A 13,686-nucleotide genomic window follows, 5' to 3' on the forward strand; every position below is an offset into this window, starting at 1 on the left:
ACACGGCCGTGTGACTCACACGGTCATGAGACACGCCCGTGACTCAGGCCGTGTGGGCATTCGAAATAGGGACACAAGGTCGTGTCCCAGCCCATGTTCGTACCCGTGTAACTCATTGACTTGGGCCACACGGCCAAGTCACATGCCCTTGTGCTAGGCCTTGTTAAGCATACTGACTTGTTAATCATACTGATTCTAAGGGTTAGCAAGGTCAAGGAGAGATTTAGTTTGTGTTAGATTTGTGTGACCCAAATTCTTGTTAAAATAAAATACAAATGGCAAGATAGGGGGATCTACGAGGGCAAGGCTGAGGGCCGCAGTACGGCACAAGCTACACAAGTAAAATTCGTATAGAAGTTTACTTCCTTTATTTGATGATGATTAGAATAAGGTGTTTTAATCTTACTACATTACTTCTATTTGACTTTTATTAGAATAAGATTTTTAAACCTATAAATAGATGTAATCATCTCTCCTATTGTATCATTCAAAATTGACATAGTGAATTTTCTTCTCCTCTACCTCTGGTTTTTTCTCGAATGAGTTTTCACGTAAAATTCTATATTTTCTATTTTCTCTCTTTCTTTGCGGTTCATTGTCATTATCGATGTTTAATTTTCACAGTTTGAGACTGAGATGCCATGATGCCCATGCTCACTTCACCAATTATTGATGTTGGGTATCAACAAGGGGGAGACACAGTGGAGGGAGTGGCGGTGTTGGTGAAGGTCGGTTCATCCAATTTGGGCAGAGAGTCGCATCGATTGTTGATGTAGGGTATCAAAAAGAAGGGAGATACGAATGAGGGAGTGATGGTGCTAGTAAAGGCTGATTCACTCAGTTTGGGCAGAGAGTCGCACTAATTATTGATGTTGGGTATCAATAAGAGGGGAGATATGGAGGAGAGAGTGGTGATGTTGGTGATAGCTAGTTCACATTTTCTAGGTAGAGAGCCGAAGATGGTAAGTGAGCAAAGAGACTAAGGTTGCTAAGGAGTATGCTAGAGGCAATAAAGAGGCTTGAATGCTTTTAGATCCATCCCTTCTTCATCGCATCGAGGGTTATTTATAGGGGAGGTTTGTGTTTGGTAGCACTAACATGGTGAACTTGCTATCAAGTTATCATTGTAAGACATATGAGGAGGATGTTTGTGATGGGATGGATTCTGTCATTCCTTTTAAACCATGGTGTAGAATGGTTAAGCCCACATGGGGTTCGGTGGCCTAAAGAGTCACGTTCTGAACAAAAGAGCGGGTGTTGAGTGAAGACTTTTCATAGAAAGTAGGTAGCTAGTTCTCAGGAATGGTTGGCCAAGGTTATTCCAAAGAAGACAGAAGGTTAGTTGGTTTTAAGCCTTTTGGGCTATCAGTTTTCTGGTGACAAGCGGAGGGACTTCTTTCTAGTGGCTTGTTGTGCATCGCGTGTTTTAGGCTGGATGGGGTATAACACTATTATTATTGTTAAGTGTCCTCAATGGATAGAAAATTATTATTTTTCTCCATTGTTAAAGTTGATTTGCTCATTAATTGTACATTAAGTTACAACTAACAGAAAACATAAAGAAAAGTAAAAATAAGATATAAGCAAACGGATTAGTTATGTAGTTTGGAACCCTTTAATAATTCTTTAAGGCCTTGCCTAAAGAGTAATATACTATCAATTAATTGTACAAGATGTTATTTAAGTTCAACTCACTCACCAATTAGTTGCAATCCCATGCTCATACATTAACTAAGATTAACCTTCCCACTAAGACTTTTCCCTTAAAAGCTTATGTACAAACTGATCATGAAATAGATTGTTTATAATGTATTTACACTAAAATAAGTTCCTCTAAGAAACAATTTAAATTCCCTCTAATTCGTACCTAATAAAAAAAACAAGCCTTCTTTAACTAGGCAATTGTAGGCTTGTAAATCTCCTACTCATGTTATCGAGGTATGCATTGAAATTATGCTTCAATTAAACTTTTATATGGCATCAAAATAAGTAGAGATCTTGAATTGAACTTTCATATATAGAGATTGTAACTCCTTAAATATGGTAACTTGATTACATACAAACCCTCCTAATAAAGTCTTTGCTTGACCTTAATTCAACATGAGTAGATTCATATAATTATTTGTTAAAATCCTTAAGAAGATATATTCACAATTTATGTCAAATATGCCAACACAAATGATAGGTTGCACACGCGTCCAAATTGCAACTGGAATTAGGGGTGTGTAAAATTCGGGTAAAATCGAAAAAATTCGGTTAACCGACCGAATTCGTTTAATCAGTCGGTTAATCGAATTTTTTCAGTCGAGGGTCAATTAATTATTTTTTGATTTTTCGGTTAACGGTTAATTCGATTCGAAATTGGTCGGTTAACCGAATTTTTTCGGTTTAACCGAAAAAATTAATAAATAAAATAATAATATATAAATAGGCCCACTATTCACCTAAACCCAACCCAATTACCCAACCCAACCCAATCATAAAAATTACAAATAATTTAATAAATAAAAAAATTCTAAAACTAAGACTAAAACTAAAGTCTACTAACAGCATGTTTGGTTGGGTGTATTGGCATAGCCATTACACCCCTAATCGGTGGGCCCCACTTAATCCCCCTTTAATCCTTTGTTTGGTTCAGTGTATTGCTATTACAGGTCTAATACATTACGTACCTAATCCCCAAAATCCACCGATTTCTATTCCGGAAGAAAAGCTCAGTTTTGCTGCGTATTAAGTTCTCCCCATTTCTTCTACCCTGTTTTACCCTCCTAATTGCTTCTTCTGATTTCTTCTGATTCCATAAATTTTTCCTTCCTTTCAGCCGCCACAACTGCTTCTTCTTCATCACTCATCAGTAGACTGCTTCTTCTTCTTCATCCGCTCGACCCTGTTGCTGTTTCATGGTGGTAACTGCTTGATTCTCAACTTATTGGCTCCCCAACAATGGGAACAAAGACTCCAAACTTCGCCACTTTACTGGAAATGATATTCGGTGAAAGTTGTTTGGTTCTCTTAAAGACGTCGCAAGCGGCAGTGATATTCGTTTCAATGGAAGGTAGTTGATTGCATTATTTTCTTTTGTCTAAAGAGTCATGCCAAGTTCTTGGTTTCTTTTACAATTTTGGGTAAATGGGTGACTACAAAATGCTTTTGATTATGTAAATCTATGTGGTTGACATTTTCTTAACCATCTCTTCATTTTTTCACTCTGTATCTTGGAAGAAATGCTAATTTCAGGTTCATCTTGAAAAACTCTTAATACATAAGCCACTGCACTCTTTTTCTCTCCTGAATTGATTTCCCCTTTCAGCCACTTGCTGGTTGATAGAGTGCTACTTAGATTGTGGGACACCCACATCCACTGTGTTTTTTGTGGGAGTGCACATCCTGCCATTCTTCGAGAAAGATATTGGAAGGAAGGCACATATCAATCTTTATCTACTGTAAGTATATAATCATTGACTTCCTCTCTGGTTTATCGTGTTTGCCTATGCCACACTAGCATGTTCACTTTTATATGTGTTTACTTGGGAATATTATCTGTCATACTTGTTAATTTCCTTGTAAGTTAAAGTGACAAATCTTATTTTCTTGTTACTGCAACTTTAAAATGTACCATTTCAAGTAGCTACTCTCCCCTTCTCCTTTTGGTGTGATTAAGGGTCAAAAAGTATACCTCGAGAGGCATTATTTCCAATGGTGCACCATTGACCCTTTTGTCGGTGTACCATTGTCCGACTGATGGTAGCCAAGATGAAATGTTATGACGATACCAATTGCTCTACTGGAGAAGATAGTACTTCAAAGCCAGGAAAATCAAGAAAGCCAAGAAAGCTTTGGATTTCATAAAAGTATCCATAGGAGGACATGGTGGGCACTTGAATTCAGATATTAAGATTCATACTTTAATTTTTTTTGACAGTTGACTTGTTATTGCTTGGTTTTAATTCATAGGATCAGTGATGGACATCATTCAGCTTCATTGTTTAGTTTCTGGCATTGGTGCTCATGACATAGGCAGAGTAAGTAGAGATTTGATCATCTTGTATCTCTATACTCACTGCATTTTCATTCAATGGTATATTGACTCATTGATATACATTTCATGTTTCGTTTAAAAGCTAGTGATTGATCACCTGATTTTTTATTTTTATTAATGTTAATCAGAAAGATTGTTTTTTTCTTATAACTTAGGCTTTTATGTTGATGTAAGACTAGGTGGTTGGTATTTTCTGTGCATTGTCTTTTAGAATTATATATCTTTGATCTCTAGTGGTCTCAATGTCAAGGTTGTGACCAATGCAAGACAAAATTTATCTAACATTATAGATGTGCTTTTCAGTGACAGGGTTTAATGAATTGTAGTATAAGTAAGCCAAAACCTAGAGTTTAAGCTTTGGCTTTAGAAATTTGCTACTATTAGGAGAACGAAGACAACAAAGAGTGTAGAGGGAATAAATGGCAGATTCCCTTCTACTGAAAACGAGGAACAAGTAAGCTTTTAATTTCTTCTGCTGAATGCTTGCTTTATATTGTAGTTGAACTAAGATCTTGAGGCAGTACTGCAACTTGTCAACAAATATGCCTTCTGGTTTTTGGTGCTTTAGAGGAAACTTGTGCTCTTGGCAATTTAGCCTTCCTGGAGAGGTAAATTACTTTTGATTCATTGTGATTTTTTAGCAACCTTATCTCATGGCCTTCTTTTTCCTGATTTATCAATGCATCATATAAATCCAGAATTGGTAGAGATTGCTTTTTCCCTTAACTTGTGGAATGGACACATGAAGTTGGAGGTTATTTTGAATGGAAACTTTGGACAGTATTCGTTTTCGTGCTAGATTGGTGAGCTATTTTGTTTGGAGTGAAGAATTGGTTCCATGGAAGGCCAATTGGAGTTGGGAGCAGGGTGAAAGAGATATTGTATCGACTTGAATTTCTTCTATTGAATGCTTGCTTTATATTTTTAGTTGAAGTGAGATATTGAGGCAGTACTTCCATTTAATTCAGAATTGTTGTAAATTCAATCGAGTTGTTGATGATAATTCGATATGGTTATGTTTTTATTTTTATTTTTTAGAGTTCAATTCTTACTCACTTATTAAATTTTATTAGTTATATTTATTTTAAATTTTATTAAATCATATATGTTAATTAAAATATATTTAATATTAATTATTTCAAATTATCTTTTATAGTATCATATATTATGATTTGAGTAAATTCATATAAGAATATTGATTATTAAGAATTTTATTAAATTATATATTTTAATTATAATATATTTAATAATAATTATGTTTAAATATGATTAAATTATTTATTATTGATATTAATAATCTTATTAAAATTTAAATAACAATAACAATAATCATTTACCCAAACAAATTTATGCTAAGGGTATTCTAGTCATTTTAGTTTTTTTCCATTATGCTATTACACCTCTATTCCATTCAACCAAACACAAGAATACTATTACGCCTCTATTCCATTACATTCAACCAAACAATTAATTTGCTATTACACCTCTATTCCATTACACCTCTATTCCATTACGCCTCTATTCTAATACAGCGAACCAAACGTGCTGTAAAAGTCTAAAAATAATTTAATTATGTAGTGATTCAATTTGGTTAATTCGGATAATTCGGGTAATTCGGGTAATTCGGTTAATTCGGGTATTTTGGTTAATTCGGTTAATTTTTAACCAAAAATAAAAAAAAAACATATAATTTTCAGTTAATTCGGTTAACTGACCGAATTAACCGAAAAATTTTCGGTTCGGTTAATTTTTTTGAAAAAATTTCGGTTCAGTTAACGGTTAAAGATTTTGAAAGGTCAGTTAATTTGGTTAATGTTATTTCGGCCAGTTAATCGGTTGATTAACCGAATGAACACCCCTGGAATATACAAATGGCACTAAAATCTACAATATTGTATAGACTCCTATTTTACCAATGCGTAATTGTGTGAAATCAATGTATATAGGGCTTTCAATTTAGGCCACAAGAAAAGGGTGTCAGCTTGGTGGCATGGGATAATGAAGGGTTTGTCATCTTTGTATTGTCGGTGGTAAGAATGCTAGTAAAGTTAGAGCACATGCAATCACTCTTGCTCTTAAGTTTGGCCAAGAACGTGGTTTCATGGATATCATTTTGGAAAGTTATGCGTATGCGGTGATTTCAAAGATGAGGAAAGACGATATAAAGGGACTAATTCTTAGTAGAAAGACTAGATTAAAACATTTAATAGTAAAGGACTAAATGGATCAGATCTCTATAATAAAAGGAACTGTTAAATATTTTTACCCTAAATTATTTATATCAGTATCACGCAGTACCAACGGAGTCCAACTTGTCTGTCTGCTTTCTATTATTATTATTATTATTATTATTATTCTTTTCCGTTGTCATAAAAGGTAAGCTAAATTATATTGCTGAGTTAAAATTTGAAAAATAAAAAAGATATTTTGCTTTTTTAGTATTTTCTTCTCGAGGGTGCTGAAGATGTGACACGATACTAGCTACCAGCAGAGTCAATTGGCCCACAAATTTTAAAAAAAAATATTTTAAATAAGGAAAAAGAATTGGAATTTTGCTTTCCTTCGTAATAATTGAAGGATTTTTTATTGATTAATAATTTTAAGATATTAATTTGTATGAGATTATTAATATTTTGATTGAATAATTATATTTAGAAATTGGGGAAAAATTTATTTGTAAAGTGTAAAAATTAAAGTAATTTTACGCATTTCTGGTATTTTAATTATTCAATCATTAAATTTATTAATATAATTATATTTGTCATGCATGTAAATTTTTTAACCGATTTGATATCTCTATCATGTCGTTCTAAAATACTCTATATATTAATAAATATTCAACGGTTAAATTTTTTTACATAAAATAAATAGTTAGAAGTTTTAAATTTACATCAAATTTGACATGCATGATCTATATGAATAGATCATAAAATATAATGATTGGATCGTTAAAATATTAATCATATAAATAATTACGGAAGTATGCAAAATTATTTTAGCTTTTACATTGTGTGAATAAATCCCTCCCCTTAAATTTTAATTAATACAAATCCTTAAAAGATTAGGACTGGTTGTCTTCATAATCTTGAGTTTATTAAATGTTGATTAAAATTTTGCCATTTTTGTTTACAAATTATCGTTGTTAGTGTGATTATTATAAATCTTGTATTTGTATTTGATATATTACATTCTTAAAACACCAAAAATTTATATTTAATCATATCATATAATTATTGAATGTTAATGTTATACATTAATTTATATAAAAGTTTTCAATATTTTAAAATTTTAAAATTCGACCCAAAACTAAAATTTTCACCCTCTACCATTACTAACTACATATATTTTTATGACACAATACTAAATAAGCAATAATTGCTAATAAGCTTTGAGAATATTTAAGTTCAAGATTTATTATGTGTAATTCTTGTATATAGCTCTTCAGTTCTATCACGTGTTGTTATATGTGAGTTTTAATTCAATAGATGGATTTTAGTTCAGATTGTTTTGATTTTTTATCGATTCGTATTAACTTTAATTTAATTCTATTTTGTAATTGTTTAGACATTTATTTATAAACATATTATAATTATATCGTACTTATATGCTCTAAAACAATTAATTAATATATTGATTTGTATGACACAATAGTTTAAATTATTATCAAATACTATAGTATAATGAAAAACTAATTAATAATTAAGTAAACGAAACAAATTGGAATGCAAATTCAAATCTTATTATATTTATGCACGTGATAAAGTCCAGGTTAATTATTACAAGACCACCTTTTTCTTTTCCTTTTGCTTCTTTATTTACTTTTAATGTCTGACACATCAATTTCACTGTTATCGCTTATCCTTTTCCATGCCAATAGTGTAAAGGGTAACTAAGGATATTTATTACTTATTAGTATATCTGTTTATGAATTCGGGGCTGAATTTTGACAAAATTTTAGGTTGATTTAATAAGTTAAGATTTGGTTCGGTCTAAAAATAAATTTAAAATCTTATTTAAGTTTAACCCGGATAAAAATATTAAAACTTAAGTTCAACCGATTCGCCCGTATTAAATTTTTAAATATATATATAAAAAATATAAAAATATTAAAATAAATGTCTCCCAACAAATTGAAAATAATTGAAAAAGAAAATCTTTATACTTAAAGAACATTAACATAGGTGCAACTTAACAAGCAAATGCCTTTAAAATATAACAAAATTAACAATAAAATAAGAGTTATACAATATCCAAACAATAACAGCAAAATAATAGCAATATAATGTGAAACGGTAGCAAAATAGAGAGAACAACAAGATATATTTTTTTTACAAATTTGGGTCGGGTTGGGCTAGGTCAAAAAAGATTTATTCGACGCCTGACCTGTTTTCTAAAAGAGCATTATTTTTTTACCCAAACTCATTTTTTAGATTTATATTTTTATTCAAACTCTCTCATTGTTCAAACGGACCAAACCATAAACAGATCTACTTATTAGCGTCTAAAAAATTAAGGTTTAAATTCTTATGTTACCATAGCTTTTCAATTTGTAATATATACAAAAAGATAAATTTGAATTTAATTAAAAAAATCATTCTCCAATCTCAATTATTAAATATTTATCAACATTATTTTTTATGGTTCAAACCTAGTATCTTTGCATGGTTCTCCTTCTTTTTTATTATCATTTCTAAAGATAAACTTAAATAAAATATAGAATAATTACGATAAATTTAGATTTATAATTATTTATGATGTCATTTAGTTGTATTAATTTTATAAAAAAAATTAAAATTTTAATTTCCCTTTTAATTCAATATAAATTAATACATGGAAAATTAATATTTTATAATATGAATTAAAGTGAAATTTTCAAAAAAAATAATATATTGAAATCATATAAGGTCTCAAATAAATTGTGTTCATATTGTATTTTTATGCCATTTGGCATTTTAGTATTCTTACGTATGTAACACAAGAAAATAATATTTAAATTATTTTCATTTTAAAAAAATTCCATCTATATGTTTATTTCATAAATTAAAAAATTAAATTGAATTCAAGATGGCGATATTTTATAAATTTAATTGTTAATATATAAATAAAATAAAAAGAAAAGAACCCTCGGGGGTCAGCATCTCCATGTTACTCTGCTGCCACCAGTCTCCCCTCTCGTACAATACCCCGGAAAATCTTTTACTTTTATTTTACATTTAAAAGATTATTTAATAATTATTTCGACAATCCTTCAATATTTAATAATTTAATAATTTAATCCTTAAATTTGATAAATATAAAATTTTTTAATCACGGTGTACGGATTTAATAGAGTATCATTCTGTAAAAATAGGAAATTTCTGTTTTTACTTCTAAATAAAATAAAAATTTAATCTATTAAACAATTCAAACAATTATCTTACCGTGATTTAATATAATATTTTTAAAATAATAAACATTTGGTACACTGTAGTATAATTTTTTTTTTATTTTAGAAGTAAAGCTTTAAAAAATTGATATGTGTCTTCTTTTTTTTTACTATAGCTCTGTACGACATTTGATAACCTCTTGACCCTGCTTGTGGAGCCTACAAACTCTATTGATAGTGTACTAAATAATTTCCCTTTTTAAAGTTCATTACAAAATTAGTTTTTTTTTCAGTAAAAGTATAGGGAAATCCCTGTACTTAAGGGTGGATTCTATTGAAAAAAATGAGTAAATTGACCTTTATGCATTTCGAAATGTGCAAATAAGCTCGTTCGTTAAATTATCATTTTGATTAATTACTAATTTGGTCTCTAAACTATAGTTAAACTATCATTTTGATTTTTTAAATTTTTTAACAATAATTCTAAAAAATAAAATAAATATAAATTATTGAAAATATTAAACATTATGTTAAAAAATTCAGCAAAGTTACCTTCAATATATTTTTAAAATTTTGAATGGTAACTAATCAACAAGTACATTAATGAAGGCTTGAAGGAGACATTTGATGCCCTTGCACCTCAAAATCTTCAGTGGTAATCAACGATTATTGTCTCCTGCATTAGTCTTGAGATGATGAGCTTGATTACGAAGTAACCATAATATCTTCTGATTGTTAGCAGTGAACCATAAATTTTGATGCTCTTGCACCTTATTTTGTTTTCTGTCACCTTGTCCCTTTTATTAATAATAAATAATTTTGCAGAGAAATTATCAAATTATTTTTCAAATAGTTTAACATAATTTTTAATCATTTATATTATTTTTAAGATGTTTTTATTTTTTAGAATTATTGTTAAGAATTTTTAAAAAAAATTAAAATGATATTGGAGCTATAAATCAGTGACCAAATTAGTAATAACCATTTAAATCAACGTTCTACATTATCATTTAACAGAAAAATTTAACAAAAGGATTAATTTGCATATTTCAAAATGTATACGAACTCATTTACATTTTTTAATAAAAATGTCAAAATACAATCTACCTCTAAATATGGGTTTTTTTATAAAAATGACCCAAAATTTTGCATTATTTACAAAAAAATCCACTTTGAAAATTATGTACATGGTCTGTTTTGAACAGTGAATGTCGGTGACGCCATTGCTATTGGCATCACCACCCTTGGTTTTTAAAAAATATTTTTTTTGGGTGCCGCCGTTGTCGTTGCTATTGACGACATCGAACTAAACTGTGATTATATAAAACATCAAAGAATCTGATGAAGCAATTACCCTTTTAGATTGAATGAAAAAAATGGTCACGCCAATCCTCTCATTCTTATTATTTTTTCATAATATGAAAAAGTAATAAGAATGAAAAATGAAAAGGTCGTTTTATTCAAAACCCCAATTAAGAAATCCCCTCTCTCCCACTTTACACCTCGGAACGCACAATTCTTATAGAGAGAAAGACACTTTCACATATTCTTAACCTGAAATGGCTGGGGAGAGGAAAGGTTCCTTTTTTTAAGGTACTCCTGGGAACAGATCCAGTGGAGACGAGGTGGGGCCTGTAGCTCAGAGGATTAGAGCAAGTAGCTACGAACCACAGTGTCGAGGGTTCGAATCCCTCCTCGCCCACAACCGGCCCAAAAGGGAAGGACCTTTCCCTCTGAGGGTAGGAAAATCATGATCAAGATAGCAAACCCAACCGTCTCCAATTTTAAATGCTTTTAAACTTTTAGTCTATTTGCATGTTAGATCTCTTTCCTTTTGAAATTAAATTTAAATAGCCCTTAAAAATATAAAAATAACAAAAGTAAACACTTTTCAATTTTTATTATTTTTTAAAAATAATAAACTTAAAAAGCTATATAAAATTCTTATTTGAATTACCCAAATGTATCCCTCAAAATTTTTTCTCAAGTTTTAAATAAATTTTTTTACTTGAGAAAAATTCTTGAGGGATATATTTGAGTAATTTAAATAAGAATTTTATATAGTTTTTCAAGTTTACTGTTTTTAGAAAAATAATAAAAATTGAAATGAGTTTTCTGGTTATTCTTTTATTTTTTTAAGGTTATTTAAATTTAATTTCAAAAGTAGCTACTTTTTTCATCAAATCTAAAGGGTAATTACTTCATCAGGTCTCTAAATGTTTTATATAATCACATTTCAGTCCAATAATGTCACTGACATTTATTGTTCAAAACAGGTCATTTAGATACATAATTTTCAAAATGTTAATTTAAACAACAGACAATCATCAAAAGTTTTTCACAACTTTTGTTGGCTCCTTCAACAAAGGGATTTCTAGACTCATTGTGAAAAAGTTCTTTGAGAAATATGGTGATGATCGAGACGTTTACATGGTGTTTCATAGCCTTATGAGAAGATACCAGGAGACTACTTTTGCTTTTGTTCGTTTCAAATACAAGGTAGATTTAGAAAAAAAACGGTGAATGAAGGAAACCACATCGTTCAGAATGGTTTTTGCCTTAAAGTGTTCAAGGCTTTTGATTAGCAAGGTGGTTATAAAAAGCGACTACTGAAGAGGGTTTTGGGAAGCTCCAAGTGGTTTGTTGAACAATGATCCTAGGGTGAGATTATCTCCACAGCTTGATTCGAATAAAAGAATGGTTGATTCTAGATCTTATAAGAGGGTTCTAGTGATTGGTCTGGTGGGTATGGATGAACTGTCCAAACCTAGATTTTGGTCTGGTGATTGGTAGCTTTTTTATCGTTTTGAGTCTAGAGTTGTGACATGTATATAAGTATTTTCTATATATATTGTAATGTATAAAAGTCTTGATGAATTTGAGTGACGTTGTGACGTTGTTATTTTTATCTAGTGAGTGACATTGTCTACGTACGTCACAATGTTGCCATTACAATGAGTGACGTTGTGACGTCGTGACAAGCTAAGGCTTGTCGTCTTGATGTGACATACTGAGATGGCCACGTTGTGACGAGCACTAGATGAAGTCACTACGTCGATCCATACACTTTTAAAACTTTGCAATTTGGTCCTATTTTGTGCTCGGGTTTTTAAAAGAACTTTCGTAAGCTTGATCAAGACTCGGAATTGGTTGATTAACATTATTTGAATGTGATTGGCGTAAGATTACATGTATAAATGATTGTATAATGTTTGATTGACTGTAGTTGCTCCGACAACGTATGTAGCATTCTGATGTTCGGACCCAGTGCCTCATAAGTGCAATATCAGTTTAGCATTGCCGGCAAGATTCTCAAAAGTTGCCAATAGATTTAAATTAGTAAACTACAATATCTAGATATATAAAATTACGTACGTGTAACTTTTGCCACACTAGAAATTAATGATAATAATGTTTGCAATCAAAGTTATAATCATCTTTTCATGAGATATTATATAAATGGGTGTAAAAATAAAATTTTATTAAATTACCTGATTGATTCTAAATTTTGTTGGCGTTAATTTTATTGTTCATATAAAACGTGAATTCTATTTAAGGATTAACGAGAGAATATGGATAATTATAGATATTGTATAAAAAAATGTATTAAACTAAACTCATATAGAAAGATTTCATGCTTATTTCTTATTATTAGTTCTTAATATCACATGTATTGCATGTGATTTTACGTATTTATTTATTGTAAAATAATATTATTCTAATTATTGAACATAATTAAAACATTACAATTATAAAAGAAATTGAAACCATAAAAAATTATGGAAAATGTGAAATTCTACCATTTTAAAAATTTTTAACTACTAATTTAATGAAAATTTCTAAATCTTGAATGCTAATATATTGGTAAGCTTTAGTTTTATAACATTAAAAATTTAATTTACAAATAACTTAAAATTGAATAATTTTAAAATGTAATAAAAGTATAATTTAATGTAAATACAAAATATAATTTCATCTTTAATAAATTATTTTAAAATTTTACTAATATATAATTTTATTCTAATGTGAATACAATAATAGAAAAAAACAATCAAATGTATTTTAATCATTTAAAAATATTCTACAAGCTCATTTTCTTTTACTATTTACAACTAAGTATTATATATTACCTTTCAATTAGTGAAGAGATAATTTAACTATAACTTTTTCCAAGTTTAAGGGTTGGAAATATCTAGAAAGGAAAGTCTAGATTAAGACTATCTCCTCAGATTTTGTTGTCAAAACATGGTTGTCATGAATAAAGCCTTAACGAATAATGAGC

This window comes from Gossypium hirsutum, chromosome D03 (assembly GCF_007990345.1).
Source record: "Gossypium hirsutum isolate 1008001.06 chromosome D03, Gossypium_hirsutum_v2.1, whole genome shotgun sequence".
NCBI classification, from domain to species: Eukaryota; Viridiplantae; Streptophyta; class Magnoliopsida; order Malvales; family Malvaceae; genus Gossypium; species Gossypium hirsutum.